The 14,837-nt window shown below is 45.9% G+C and overlaps 1 protein-coding gene across 1 annotated transcript in view; it reads left to right on the top strand.

The window, feature by feature from the left end:
• Window positions 1-14,837, top strand: part of LOC124798657 (venom dipeptidyl peptidase 4-like) — a 280,747-nt gene that overhangs the window by 36,700 nt on the left and 229,210 nt on the right. The gene's annotated exons all lie outside the window — the stretch shown is intronic.

Genomic DNA, 14,837 nt, shown 5'->3' with positions numbered 1-14,837 from the left:
TCGCTGCGTTGATGGATTGCTCCCTATCGACACAAAGAGCAGTTGTCCAATTTCATCGCGCAGAAGGGGAGCATGCTTAACGGATTTATCGGAAGATGTAACAGATATACGGAGAGCAGTGTCTCACGCGGTGGACAATATTCTGGTGATGTCAGCATTTTGGGGTGGGATGTATGGCCAAGAAGACCCTCAATCTCATTAAAAAATTCGATAGGAGGCCCTGGAACATCCTCCTCGCAGCCTCCATATCTTCCCACGTAACTCGCATATTTTCGACCCCTTAAAACAACCACTGAAAGATCAGAGGTTTACGTATGACAGCCGCGCGGGATTAGCCGAACGGTCTGAGGCGCTGCAGTCATGGACTGTGCGGCTGGTCCCGGCGGAGGTTCGTGTCCTTCCTCGGGCATGGGTGTGTGTGTTTGTTCTTAGGATAATTTAGGTTAAGTACTGTGTAAGCTTAGGAACTGGTGCCTTAGCAGTTAAGTCCCATAAGATTTCACACACATTTTTTTAAACACACATATGACAAGGAAGTGCAGGGCACCGTGGGAAACTGGACCCGTCAGCAACCAAGAGTTTCCAAAGTGAAGCCATCTACGACCTTCCTACTCTCTGGAATCGGCGAATAAATATCAATGGAAATTACGTATAGTAGTACTGTTCCACACGAGCTGAATTCCAATACTATTACTCAAACTTCTTTGCATGTAACTGCAGTCTCCTTTTCGTTTGGGCGCATCTTATACTTATTCCTATTTCATTTAGCTTTCAGTTGATAAAATTAATCAATAATTAATTTTCATTTTTGTCGCATTTATTCGTGCATGATAGGTTTAAAAGCGCAGACTAAATACAGGATTGTCACGATAAGATTATGTGAATCATCTCCGACTAACAGTCGGCATAGGCAGTTGCTGAAACAGGGCCCGTTGTCTCTTGAGGCCAGCTAAAGTGCTGTCTAAATACGCAAGCAGCGTCACTGACACACAAGTCCTGGAGGCACTGCCAAGTGGAATAACTTTCACTGGAAGCGGGTCTTCAGAGAAGCTGCTCAAGGGTACGACCACATTTGTGAAACAGTTCTGTTGTAAGATATGCGCGGTTTTCACTCTGACAGCGTGCAACCGAATAAATGCACCATAGGCGTTTCGCATCAGATGCTCTGAAGCGTCTTTAATACACTCTTGAACCAAAAACATTATGACCACTGCTCAGTAGCGCGTAGGAACGTAATGCAGCAGCGATTCTCCGTGGCACGGATTCGACTGACTCGTAGTACGTTTCCAGAAGTATGAGGACCAGGTGTTTACGCACAGATCACATAATTCCCGTAAATTACAGGCGGGTGGTTTGTGGCCGCGGAGCTGGCGCACCATAGCGTCCCCGATGTGTTACTTCGGGTTGACATCAGGCGAATTTGGTGGCCAAGACATTAACATGAGTAACCTGTAACGTGCCTGAAACCACTGTTGTACGATTTTTGCATTCTGACACGGCTTAACTATCCTGCTGGAAGATGCCATCTTCGTCAAGAAAACCATTAAGCATGAAGGGATGCAGTTAGTTCATATAGGCCTACTCATGCCCATAAATTAAGGATAATGCAGATACAAGTGAAACAACGCACTGGTGGGAGGTTTGCGTGATTAAATCACCTAGGGGTATGACCGTGCGGTGCATTTGACCTGCAGTCGTCTCACAGTGGCACTGGCAGCAGTCCACATACGCAGAGGTGTGTTGGTGCATGTCTGAGTACGGTGCGGCGAGTAAGTGTGCAGACGTTTTCAGACCTAATGGTGAATGTGTATTGAAAATGGCTCAAAGAATACATATTGATGACGTTATGAGGGGTAGAATACTAGGGCGACTAGAGGCAGGCCAAACACAGCAGGGCGTAGCATGGGCCCTCTGTCTACCACAAAGTGTGATCTCAAGGTTCCAGCAGAGAGGAAACGCGTCCAGCCGCTACAGTACGGGACGTCCACAGTGTACAACACCACAAGAATACAGATATCTCACCATCAGTTCCCGCAGAAGGCCACGGAGTACTGCAGGTAGCCTTGCTCGGGACCTTACCACAGCCAATGGAACAGTTGTCTCCAGACACACAGTCTACAGACGACTGAGCAGACATGGATTATTCGCCCAGAGACCTGCAAGCTGCATTCCACTGCCTCTGCTCACAGGAGAGCCCGTAAAGCCTTGTGTCAAGAACACAGCACATGGTCATTGGAACAGTGGTCCCAGGTAATGTTCACGGACGAGTCCTGGGATAGTCTGAACAGTGATTCTCGCCGGGTTTTTATATGGCGTGAACCAGGAACTAGATCCCAACCCCTTAATGTCCTTGAACTGGATCTGTATGGAGGTCGTGGTTTGATGGTGTGGGGTGGGATTATGATTGGTGCACGTACACCTCTGAATGTCTTTGACAGAGGAACTGTAACAGGTCAGGTGTATCGGGACATAATTTTGCTCCAGTATGTCCGCCTCTTCAGGGGTGCAGTGGGCCCCACCTTCCTCCTGATGGATGTTAACGCACGGCCCCATCGAGCTGCCATCGTGGAGGAGTTCCTTGAAACAGAAGATATCAGGCGAATGGAGTGGCTTGCCTGTTCTCCAGACCTAAACCCCATTGAGCACGTCTGTGACGCTCTCGGTCGACGTATCGCTGCACGTCTTCAAACCCCTACGACACTTCAGGAGCTCCGAGAGGCACTGGTGCAAGCATGGGAGGCTATACCCCAGCAGCTGCTCGGCCACCTGATCCAGAGTATGCCAACCCTTTGAGCGGCCGGTGTACGTGTGCATGGCGATCATATCCCATATTGATGTTGGGGTACATGGGCAGGGAACAGTGGCATTTTGTAGCACTTGTGTTTCGGGACGGTTTTCTCAACTTATCACCAATACCTTGGACTTAATGATCTGTGTCGTGTGTGTTCCCTTATGCCTATGCTATTAGCACCAGTTTTGTGTAGTGTCACGTTGTGTGGTACCACATTCTACAATTATCCTTAATTTATGAGCATAAATGTAGTATAGTTCATGTAATCCACAGCTGTCATGGCGACTTCGAATGCTACTACATATCCAATGTAAGCCCAGATGAATGTCTATCATAGCATAATAACATCCCCACAGGCCTACGTGCACGACCTGGTGCGTGTTTCGAGCTGCCGGTTACCTTCATGACGGCGTATCCAGACACGACCATTGACCTGGTGTTGCAGTAGCAACTATGATTACGAAAGTTAATAAATCAGTCAAGGAGGCTAGGAGAGTGTTTCTGCTACACTCATGCTCATAAATTAAGGATAATTGTAGAATGCTAATAGCATAGGCACATAGGGAACACACACGACACAGATCTGTAAGTCCAAGGTATTGGTGATAAATTGAGAAAACCGTCCCGAAACACAAGTGCTACAAAGTCCCACTGTTTCCTGCGCATCCACCCCGACATAAATGTGGGATATGATCACCATGCACGCGTACACAGGCCGCACAACGGGTTGGCATACTCTGGATCAGGTGGTCGAGCAGATGCTGGGTTATAGCCTCCCTTGTTGCACCAGTGCCTGTCGGAGCTCCTGAAGTGTCGTAGGGGTTTGAAGACGTGCAGCGATACTTCTATAGAGAGCATCCCAGACATGCTCGATGGGGTTTAGGTCTGGAGAACAGGCAGGCCACTCCATTCGCCTGATATCTTCTCTTTCAAGGTACTCCTCCACGGTGGCAGCTCGGTGGGGCCGCCGGCCGGTGTGGCTAAGCGGTTCTAGGCGCTTCAGTCTGGAACCGCGCGACCGCTTTTCGGTGGGGCCGTGCGTTATCATCCACTGCACCCCTGAAAAGGGAGACATACTGGTGAAAATGGCGTCCCGATACACCTGACCTGTTACAGTTCCTCTGTCAAAGACATGCAGCGGTGTACTTGCACCAATCATAATCCCACCCCACACCATCAAACCACGACCTCCATACTGATGCCTTTCAAGGACATTGAGGGGTTGGTATCTGGTTCCTGGTTTGTGCCAGATGAAAACTCGGTGAGAATCACTGTTCAGACTATACCTGAACTCGTCCGTGAACATTACCTGGTACCACTGTTAAAATGACCATGTACTGTGTTCTTGGTGCCAGGCTTTACGGGCTCTCTTGTGACCAGGGCTCAGTGGTATGCGCATTGCAGGTCTCCGGGCGAATAAACCATGTCTGTTCAGTCGTCTGTAGTCTGTGTGTCTGGAGACAACTGTTCCAGTGGTTGCGGTAAGGTCCCGAACAAGGCTACCTGCAGTAGTCCGTGGCCGTCTGCGGGCACTGATGGTGAGATATCGGTCTTCTTGTGGTGTTGTACACTGTGGACGTCCCGTACTGTAGCGCCTGGACACGTTTCCTGTCTGCTGGAATCGTTGCTATAATCTTGAGATCACACTTTGTGGCACATGGAGGGCCAGTACTAGGATCTGCTGTGTTTGACCAGCCTCCAGTCGCCCTAGTATTCTACCCCTCACAACGTCATCAATATATGTTCTTTTATCCATTTTCAACACGCAGTCACCATTAGCACGTCTTAAAACGTCTGCACACTTACTTGCTGCACCGTACTCTGACATGCACCAACACACCTCTGCGTATGTGGACTGCTGCCAGCGCCACCGTGACCGCAGGTTAAATGCACCGCATGGTCATACCATGAGGTGATTTAAGCCCGCAAACCGCCCACCAGTGCGTTGTTTCACAATGTATCGTCATTACCCTTAATTTATGAGCATGAGTGTAGAAAGAGCAGATAAATAGTTGTTAGCGTCTCACTTAGGCAATGAACTGCTATCATTTAGCTCCAGCATGTTGGACTTGGGCAAAGTTTAAACAGACTGGAAATCGTGCCCAGGAGAGGTATGTGCCTACTATGTGGATTAACCACGGAAAAGACCCACCGTGGTTTAGCAACGAAATTTGGAAAATGCTGAGGAAGCAAAGGCTGTTGCACTCTGGGTTCAAAAGAGAACGCGTAAATGACGTCAGGCAAAGGTTAGTAGAGATTCGTGTGTCTGTGAAAAGATATATGCGCGGAAGCATACAACCACTACCACTGTAGTACTTTAGCAAAAGATCTGACAGAGAACCCGAGAAAAGTATGGTCCTACGTAAAATCACCAAGAGGGTCTAGGGCTTCCATCCAATCACTCATTGACGAGTCTGGTGTGGCAGCTGAAGGTAGCAAAAGGAAAGCCAAAGTTTTAAACTTCGCGTTTAAGAAATCGTTCATGCAGGAGAATCGTACAAATATACCGTTATTTCACCATCGCACAGAGACCCTTATGGATGGCACAGTAACAAGTATCCCTGGCGTAGAGAAATTAGAAGTCGCCAGGTCCAAATGGAAACCCAGTTCGGTTTTACAAAGAGTACTCTACGGCATTGGCGCCAAACTTATTTACATTTACTGCATATCTCTCGCCCAGCACAAAGTCGTGTGCGACTGGGAAAAAGGGCAGGTGGCCTCCGTATATAAGAAAGGTAAAAGAACGGACCCGCAAAATTACCGACCAATGTCCTTAACATCGGTTTGCTGCAGAATTCCAGAACATATTGTGAGTTCGAATATAATAAATTTCCTAAATACGAAAAAGTTTATGTCCACGAATCAGTACGGTTTTAGAAAGCATCGCTCGGTGAAACTCAGCTTACTGTTTTCACACATGATATACTGCGAGCTATGGACGAAGGTCAACAGGCAGGGTCGATATTCCTAGATTTCCGAAAAGCATTTGACACAGTGCCACACTGTAGACTGTTAACAAAGGTACGAGCACAAGGGATAGGAGCCCAGATATGTGAGTGGCTCGAAGACTTCTTTCGTAATAGAACCCAGTATGTTGTTCTTGACGGAGAGTGTTCATCAGAGACAAGGATGTCGCCGGGAGCGCTCCAGAGGATAGTGGCAGGACCGCTATTATTTTCTGTATACGTATATGATTTGGTGGAGAGGCTGATCAGCAACTTACGTTTGTTTGCTAATGACACTGTGGTGCATGGGAAGGCGTCGAAGAGGGAAATGGAAAAATGGAAATGATCGTATGGCGTCAGTGCCCGGGAGTTCCCCGTCGGGAAGTTTGGCCACCATCAGCAACTTACGTTTGTTTGCTGATGACACTGTGGTGCATGGGAAGGCGTCGAAGAGGGAAATGGAAAAATGGAAATGATCGTATGGCGTCAGTGCCCGGGAGTTCCCCGTCGGGAAGTTTGGCCACCATCAGCAACTTACGTTTGTTTGCTGATGACACTGTGGTGTATGGGAAGGCGTCGAAGAGGGAAATGGAAAAATGGAAATGATCGTATGGCGTCAGTGCCCGGGAGTTCCCCGTCGGGAAGTTTGGCCACCATCAGCAACTTACGTTTGTTTGCTGATGACACTGTGGTGCATGGGAAGGCGTCGAAGAGGGAAATGGAAAAATGGAAATGATCGTATGGCGTCAGTGCCCGGGAGTTCCCCGTCGGGAAGTTTGGCCACCATCAGCAACTTACGTTTGTTTGCTGATGACACTGTGGTGCATGGGAAGGCGTCGAAGAGGGAAATGGAAAAATGGAAATGATCGTATGGCGTCAGTGCCCGGGAGTTCCCCGTCGGGAAGTTTGGCCACCATCAGCAACTTACGTTTGTTTGCTGATGACACTGTGGTGTATGGGAAGGCGTCGAAGAGGGAAATGGAAAAATGGAAATGATCGTATGGCGTCAGTGCCCGGGAGTTCCCCGTCGGGAAGTTCGGCCACCGAGTGCAAGTCTTACACCCAGTCCCTGAGGGGAGAAAATCTCCCTCCCCAGCCGGGAATCGAACCCGGGCCCCCGTGCGTGGCATTCCAACGCGCTGACCGTATTTTTTTTTAAATTCTTTGTTGATCTCATTTTGTTCTATTTTGTTCGTTGTATATGATCGGGGCGGACGTCTGATGACACCCGTTCGGGTTGTTCGTTGATCCGTTCACTCAGTTTTTTATTACAGAGGGTAGCTACACCCTCTGACCGAACACGCTGAGCTACCGTGCCGGCACCGTTCAGCTAGTGGGACGGACTGTCGAAGATGAGCGACTGTAAGATGGTGCAAGATGACTTAGACAAAATTTATAGTTGGTATGATGATTGGCTGCTGGCTCTGAATGTAGAGAAATATGAGCTAATGCTGATTAACGGGAAAAACAAACCTGTAATGTTCGCATACAGCATTAGCAGTGTCCTGTTTGACCCAGTCTTGTTGTTTAAAGGTCTGGGTGTAATGTTGCAAAGCGATATGAAATGGAGCGAGCATGTAAGGATTGTGGTAGGGAAGGCGAATGGTCGACTTCGGTTTATTGGGAGAGTTGTAGGAAGGTATGGTTCATCTGTAAATGAGATCGCATATAGAATGCTAGCGCCACCTGTTCTTGAGTACTGGTCGAGTATTTGGGATCTGCACCAGGTCGGAAGACATCGAGCTAATTCAGAGGTGGCCTACTAGGTTAGTTACCGGTAGGTTCAAACAAGATGCAGATGTTACAGAGATGCTTCGGGAACTCAAATGGAAATCCCTGTAGGGAAGGCGACGTTCTCTCCGATGAACACTACCGACCAAATTTATAGAACCGGAATCTGAAGCTGACTGCAAATGGTCCTACTGCCGGCAACATACATTTCGCGTAAGGACCACGAAGGTAGTACACAAGAAATTAGGTCTCATAAGGAAGCATATAGATGGTCATTTTTCCCTAGCTCTGTTTCTGAGTGGAACATGAACGGAAATGACTAATAGTGGTACAGGGGATACCTTCCGCCGCGCACAATACGATGGCTTGCGGAGTACGTATGTAGAAATAGATGTAGGTCCACAGTTGAATCACGATGGTCTCTTGTCCACAGCAGTCGTAACAATGTTGTTGGCTCAACACGTGGACACGTAGGGAGCGTCTGCTGCGGAGTCTAATGTTCAACAATGCGTGCTCCAAAGAAACTTGTGGCTGCTCCAGCACTGTGTTCCGCCGTCAGATCTGCCGCCTATACTGCTTCGCCATTTCTGGGATGCTCGTTCCCAAGAGCCGCGTCATAAGATTCTATCTGTGGTCAAAGTCCCTCACATCAGTGGACTTTTCCCGTTTGCAGCCCGTATTGTCGCTAGATTGAGTCTCCCATTCGTCCCTGCTCCGCTTATACACTTTACATACTTATCGTCCGCATCTCGTGGTCGTGCGGTAGCGTTCTCGCTTCCCACGCCCGGGTTCCCGCGTTCGATTCCCGGCGGGGTCAGGGATTTTCTCTGCCTCGTCATGACTGGGTGTTGTGTGATGTCCTTAGGTTAGTTAGGTTTAAGTACTTCTAAGTTCTAGGGGACTGATGACCATAGATGTTATGTCCCGTGGTGCTCAGAGCCATTTGAACCATTTTTTACATAATTATCGGGGAATGTTGGATTTGCGCTACTTGGATGTTTACTTTCCTGCTGCTGATACTGTTTCGAGTACTATAAATACTACTCAGCATAACACACTAACTTGTATATGATTGATGAACTATGGCCTAGAATGGCGTACCCTCATCTGTCAATCTTTCTCAGTTTGGCCCGCTGCGCAGTCGTGATACAATTCTGCAGCCAAATGTGGAAGAAGCTCTATATGCTAAATGCCTGTCCCCATAAATTCCCAGATCGCTAACGAAATATGATTGTGAATTTTTCGTACTGTGTTGCAATTGTTATGGCAGATGTATTTGACCTCCGTGGTCAGTAATGTTTATCTTGCACGTGTGCGTGTGTGTGTGTGTGCGTGTGTGTGTGTGTGTGTGTGTGTGTGTGTGTGTGTGTGCGTGTGTGTGTGTGTGTGAGCGCGCACGCACACATATAACAAATTTAATACTTTTTTTAACATGGTTTATGTTCACTGACGAAATGGAAATGCTGTGTGGCTAGGGCCTCCCGTCGGGTAGACCTTTCGCCTGGTGCAAGTGTTTCGAGCTGACGCCACTTCGGCCACTTGTGTGTCGATGGGGATGAAATGATGGAGATAAGGACAACACAACTCCCAGTCCCTGAGCGGAGAAAATCACCGACCCAGCCGGGAATCGAACCCGGGCAGTTAGGCATGACATTCCGTCGCGCTGACCACTCAGCCACCAGGGGCGGACATTCACTGAAGTAAAAAATAGGGTGTTCCATTAAAAAAAAGGCCTATGGCCCTCCTCAGGGTTCAAGCTACCTCCATACCAAATTTCAGCGATATCAGTCCATTGGCTTAGGAGTGAAAATGTAACCGACAATTCCTCTTGCATTTAATAATATTAGTATGGAAGGAAGGATTAAATACGTTGAGGATTGTGTAAGTATTCTATTCTAGCTGTTAACTGCGTCTGCTCTTATATACCAGTCAAATGAAATGATTGTGTGCATAGCACTTTTGTCCGGGAAGCTCCATTCGGGATGTTTGGCCGCTTGGTACAAGTACTTTCACTTGACGCAACTTTGGCGACTTGCAGTTCGATTATGATAAAAGGATGATGAGGACAGCACAACACCCAGTCACGAGTGGAGAAAATCTGTTGAAGCCATAGTTTTCCTATAATGAACGAGGGTGACAGTACTAATATAAAATCTAGACTTTCTAAAATTATTAAATAGCGCTTAACTTAACGAAAAAAGAAAGAAAATAGATAATTTGTAGCTCAGAGCAGTGCAAACTGTATAATAGTTGTGTGTGCAAAAGCGTCAGCTTGCCCTCACGTGTGTTCCTGTTACCCACAACTGCTCTCACATGTCGTAATCAAATGCAGCCTCCCTAAAAGCCTCCCACGTTCTGCAAATAAAGGCACGACGTCTCTCTGTTTGTCGTACAGCAATGAAAATGACGCCGTTGTTGTGAGTCCTCAGATGTCTCGGTAGCTATAAATGACGCGTGATGCTCAACGGCTAAAATGCGACTGGCTCGTGACTGACATTAGTATGGTAGTATGGATTAAACACGTTGAGGATTGATAAGCATTGAATTCAATGGTTTGAATCGCGTTGTGTAGTATGTATCGAAAAACAAAAGCATTTTCACACGTATGATGAACTTCAAAAGTCAAAGATTACATAGCTGTTTTAAAGAGTAATTATTGTTCCATACTTCGCGTTACATTCTTGAAAGCAATAAATATCTTGTATTTCACACTTTCTAAAGTACCCTATGTTCTTCCTCAGTTTTCATGCTATCTCCATACTAGATTTCATCAAAAACGGTTCAATAGTTTAGTCGTGAAAGCGTAACAGACAGTTACTTTCACGTTTATAATACTTGCATAGATATGGATTCACGTTGTTGATCAGGCTTAACATTCATTTGTTGTTTATGTTGGTCACGTATCAGTTGTTAGCAGAGTAATCTCTGGTATTGTCTTTGGCAATTTCCAAAAATGATTTCCTATCGAAGTCGCGGGTCCAAACGATACATATCGAACAAGATCATGCGACTCTGGTGGCGGGCGTTACGAGTATGTTTACGGTGGTCACTACAGCAATGACAAAAGAAGAGCGTTCCAAAAGTACTTATAATTACAAAGGAGACAACTTACCTTACTCGTCGTTGGTGTTGTGATGTGGAAGTCCATGTGGTGTGTACGCTACGGGAACAATTCCCTTTTTGCCGTAGCCTGGGTAAACTCTGCCAATATCACGCAGGAATATGGGTAGAGTGTCACATGCGTTAACTTTTCCCTGCAAAGTTGTGGAAATAGAGGTACTGAAACAAGTATAGTTCGTCTCTTTGTCCTGGACGCCCTTCTCTGTTAACGGAAGATTTCACAGATTTCCATAGCCGCTCGATGTTCTGCGTGTGCACACTGGGGTCATCCGATGACACGAACTGTACAGGGTGGTTAACGAACTCGTGGTCGAATCATTCTGCTTTGGGTGTCTTGTAGGACTGAAACCCGTCTGTAATGACTTTACCACCAGGCGGTATGAAGCTCTTTATCAGAAGCACTAAAGTGACATTGTCTCTGGACAATACTGTGACTGCGAAACATTTCCGGGACTCTCGTTCTATTCCACCGAATACCCAAATATGATCGATTTCACTCTCTGAAGGTCGTCCTCTCTGGTTGCTATGTGAGATTCGTCCACTTCAACTTTTCTCTGTCCACCAATCGGTACACTGTCGTCCGTCAATACCACATAACACACTTCTCTGCAAAACCCGAACTAGTCGCACGCGGTATTAGCAGACAAGTCAATTTCCGATGCAGTTGCTTGCAAGGTGCAGTCTCGCATCCAGCAAAAAAATGGCTCTGAGCACTATGGGACTTAACGTCTGTGGTCATCAGTCCCCTAACTAACCTAAGGACATCACACACATCCATGCTCGAGACAGGATTCGAACCTACAACCGTAGTGGTCGCGCGGTTCCAGACTGAAGCGCCTAGAACCGCTCGGCCACACCGGCCGGCCCGAATCCAGCAAGACAGAAGAATTACGCTGGTCTGGATGGGTAATTTGGAAGAGTCGAACCACGTATTCTTCCTGATACTCGTTCATTTTCCGCACTGTCCACAATGAAATTGTAACAGAATCTCAGCATAGAAACTTTTCTTACGAAGTTGACACACTTCGCACCACCATAATCTACATAGTCTTTACTTTCCTCGGCCGGTAGTACTCCATATTTGCGACAAAAAGTTAAACAATTTTCTACGCTGGATGAGCATGGAACTACATTTTTCCATGTGAGAGAATCCGCCTAGGAAACGTCAAGAACACGAGACATCCCACTCACTACCGACAGAAATCGTCTGGGTTTCCCTACCAACTCACAAACAATACGCGGAGGTATGTGATTTACAACAACTAAGAGAAAGACGGAAAACAAATAAAACTGACGATCACAAATAATTTATCATAACGCCCGCCACCAAAACCAAATGATCGATTTACAATCGCACAATCAATATGTATCGTTCGGAACCCGAGACTTCGATAAAAAATCATTCCTGAAATTAACTTGCCTTTTGCGATGTGATAGTGCTCTTTCATTTGGACCACAGACATACATTACTAGACTGGCAAAGGTGCACAGTTCACTAAAGCCTGGCGTTTGGCGAGGTTAGATGGCAACGTCAGGAAGTTTGTGTATTGTACTACTATGATTTACTGAACCGAAATGACATTATACGCTTTACGGGGTGGTTAAAAAAAATTCTGCAGTTGCGTAAATGTTTCCGAACTAGCTGAGTTAAACACACACTACTTTGTAGAATCGTGTTATGTAAAGAACAAGTAACACATACCCACTTTAAATCAGGATGTAACTTTCGTAAGAACACTCAAACGAATAAAGACACTTCTTATCAGGAGCATTTTCATAACGAGCATACTACTCGAAGAAAAGTCGAAGCAGTTTAACACTGGTTAAACACATAATTAAGCTACGCCTGTTAATACCAGATTTTTAAACCCCTTAAAATATACGTAAACTAATTAAATACTGCCGGAATTTCAGATTAGACAAACTGAAATATAATTATTTAGGTTTACATACGGTCCTAAAACAAAAGTACGTAACGTGTTTCTAGTTATGCTTGCATTTAGACGTTACTTTTCTTGTAACTTCCGTCTGCGGAACGAAAAATTACACTCAAACACGACGCATGTATCGACCATTGTGTCAAAACTCTAAAGGTAACGTATTTGTATCAGCTTATCCCCGTTTATTACGTCTGTTTTATAAGTAAATAAACAGCTGTTTAAACGACTTCGCGCTCGCCGCCATATTTGCGATTCCAGTGCGCTTCACTGACACCAGTGATACTGTATACGGTGTTACTAGTCTAGTAATGTATGTCTGTGATTTGGACGAGATATTGCGCCCGTTTATTCTAGTAATTTCCACGACTGTGTGGTGGCTGTGCCGTTTTAAATTACCTGCAAGTGTGGAATGATTGTTTTCGTATTTCCGATTTCTAACCGGCCGAGGTGGCCGAGCGGTTCTAGGCGCTACAGTCTGGAGCAGCGCGACCGCTACGGTCGCAGGTTCGAATCCTGCCTCGGGCATGGATGTGTGTGATGTCCTTAGGTTAGATAGGTTTAAGAAGTTCTAAGTTCTAGGGAACTGATGATCTCAGAAGTTAAGTCCCATAGTGCTCAGAGCCATTTGAATCATTTTGAACCGATTTCTGATTTTTTTCTGTATATTGTGTCCTCTACTAGTTATTCATAGATACACCGAACTGCAGCTTCGACTTTTAAGTTGGTGTGTATCTGACCCCTGGTTTTGTTCGTCTTGGATAATGGGTTGCCTAAGTTTTCCTAAAGGGAGTATAAGGCTTGTTTCTTTAAAATATTTGCAATCAGATATGGTAGTTAATGAGAGTATGACATATGATGTAGGCAGTGCGTGTATGTATCGTCTTCGTGTGTAACTTGAGTAATCCAATTCATCCCATGTGAGCACCCCGCACCCACCCTTCCCCATACGAAAAAGTCTGAACGTCGCCCTGTTGCCAAGTCGGATGCAGATGGGAACAAGCTCTCATTCACAGGATCGTTTAGTAAGTGCTCGTTAAAAGAGGCTCGCGGTGCATCGCAGAAATGTTGTTGGTGTGGTGGTGGTGATGTTGATGGTCTTCTTCAGTCTGAAGACTGGTTTGAAGAAGCGTTCACGCTTCTCTATCCTATGCAAGTCTCTACGTCTCAACGCAACTACTGCATCTTACAGCCACTTGAACCTGTTTACTAGAGGCCGTCAATTGCCGTATTTCCGCTCGTTGTCATAAGCGAGACTGAAAAGCGAGAATGCTGCCTGCGAGATTATCGTGTTACGAGAACACGGTCTCGATAACGAGGCAACACAACACTCTCGGCTGTCCGCCTGCTGGTTTTCTGGTCCCATGCAGGGGCGATTCTAGTAGTCGGTCAAGGGGGGAGGGGAGGGGGGGGGGGTTGGGGGAATGGAACATAGCTTAAAAAAAGGAGAGTTGGGGTCCTCCACCGATAAATTGGTAAAATTTGGTATTGCTTAAAGTAGTTTTTGGTAACTGTTTTTGTGTTCAGGGTAAAAAATGTGCATTAACAAATAATAAGACGCCCATTTTAAGTTAAATGATATTTATTGATTTAGATTGTGAGTTATTCGCCGCTCTTACTCTTTTGTTACAATGTGTTTCAAATACATTGCAACCTATATTGTGACATATTATTAAAAAAATGATTGAATCTTTTGTAATAATATGTTCGCTGATTTCTGAAGTCATTATATCCAGTGTAATATGATACTCTATTGGTGGGAGGGGGGCGGGAGGCGGGCTATAGCCCCATAGCTCCCCCCCCCTCCCCACCCCTCTTGCCGCCACCCCTGGTCCCATGGGCCGATTGCGAACACAGCGTCGTATTGCATACGGTTTTCTGGCTTTAAAAAAAGTCAGTGCGATGATGAAAAGCGACGCGGAAAAGAATTAGAAATAAAAGAAATTACATTTAAACCAATAAACTGAATAAAAATATTAATCAAATTCTTTCGGTTAGATTTAGAAACAAAACAAAAACAATCTGGTGCAATTAATGAGGTGCGAACCTATGATCTTTTACACATCAGACGGATGTGCTAGCCATTACACTACACCACATCACGGTACACAATGCATATATTTATGTTTTTCAAGTCCCAGTCGCAACGATGAATGAAGCATTAAAATATTCGACTTCACGTAAGTGCCGCACAAAGCTTCTCTAAAAAATGGCTCTGAGCACTGTGGGACTTAACTTCTGAGGTCATCAGTCCCCTAGAACTTAGAACTACTTAAACCTAACTAACCTGAGAACATCACACACATCCATGCC

This window comes from Schistocerca piceifrons, chromosome 5 (assembly GCF_021461385.2).
Source record: "Schistocerca piceifrons isolate TAMUIC-IGC-003096 chromosome 5, iqSchPice1.1, whole genome shotgun sequence".
Lineage (NCBI taxonomy): Eukaryota > Metazoa > Arthropoda > Insecta > Orthoptera > Acrididae > Schistocerca > Schistocerca piceifrons.
Note: the sequence above shows the minus strand (reverse complement) of the source record. Positions and strands in the feature narration are given on the sequence as shown.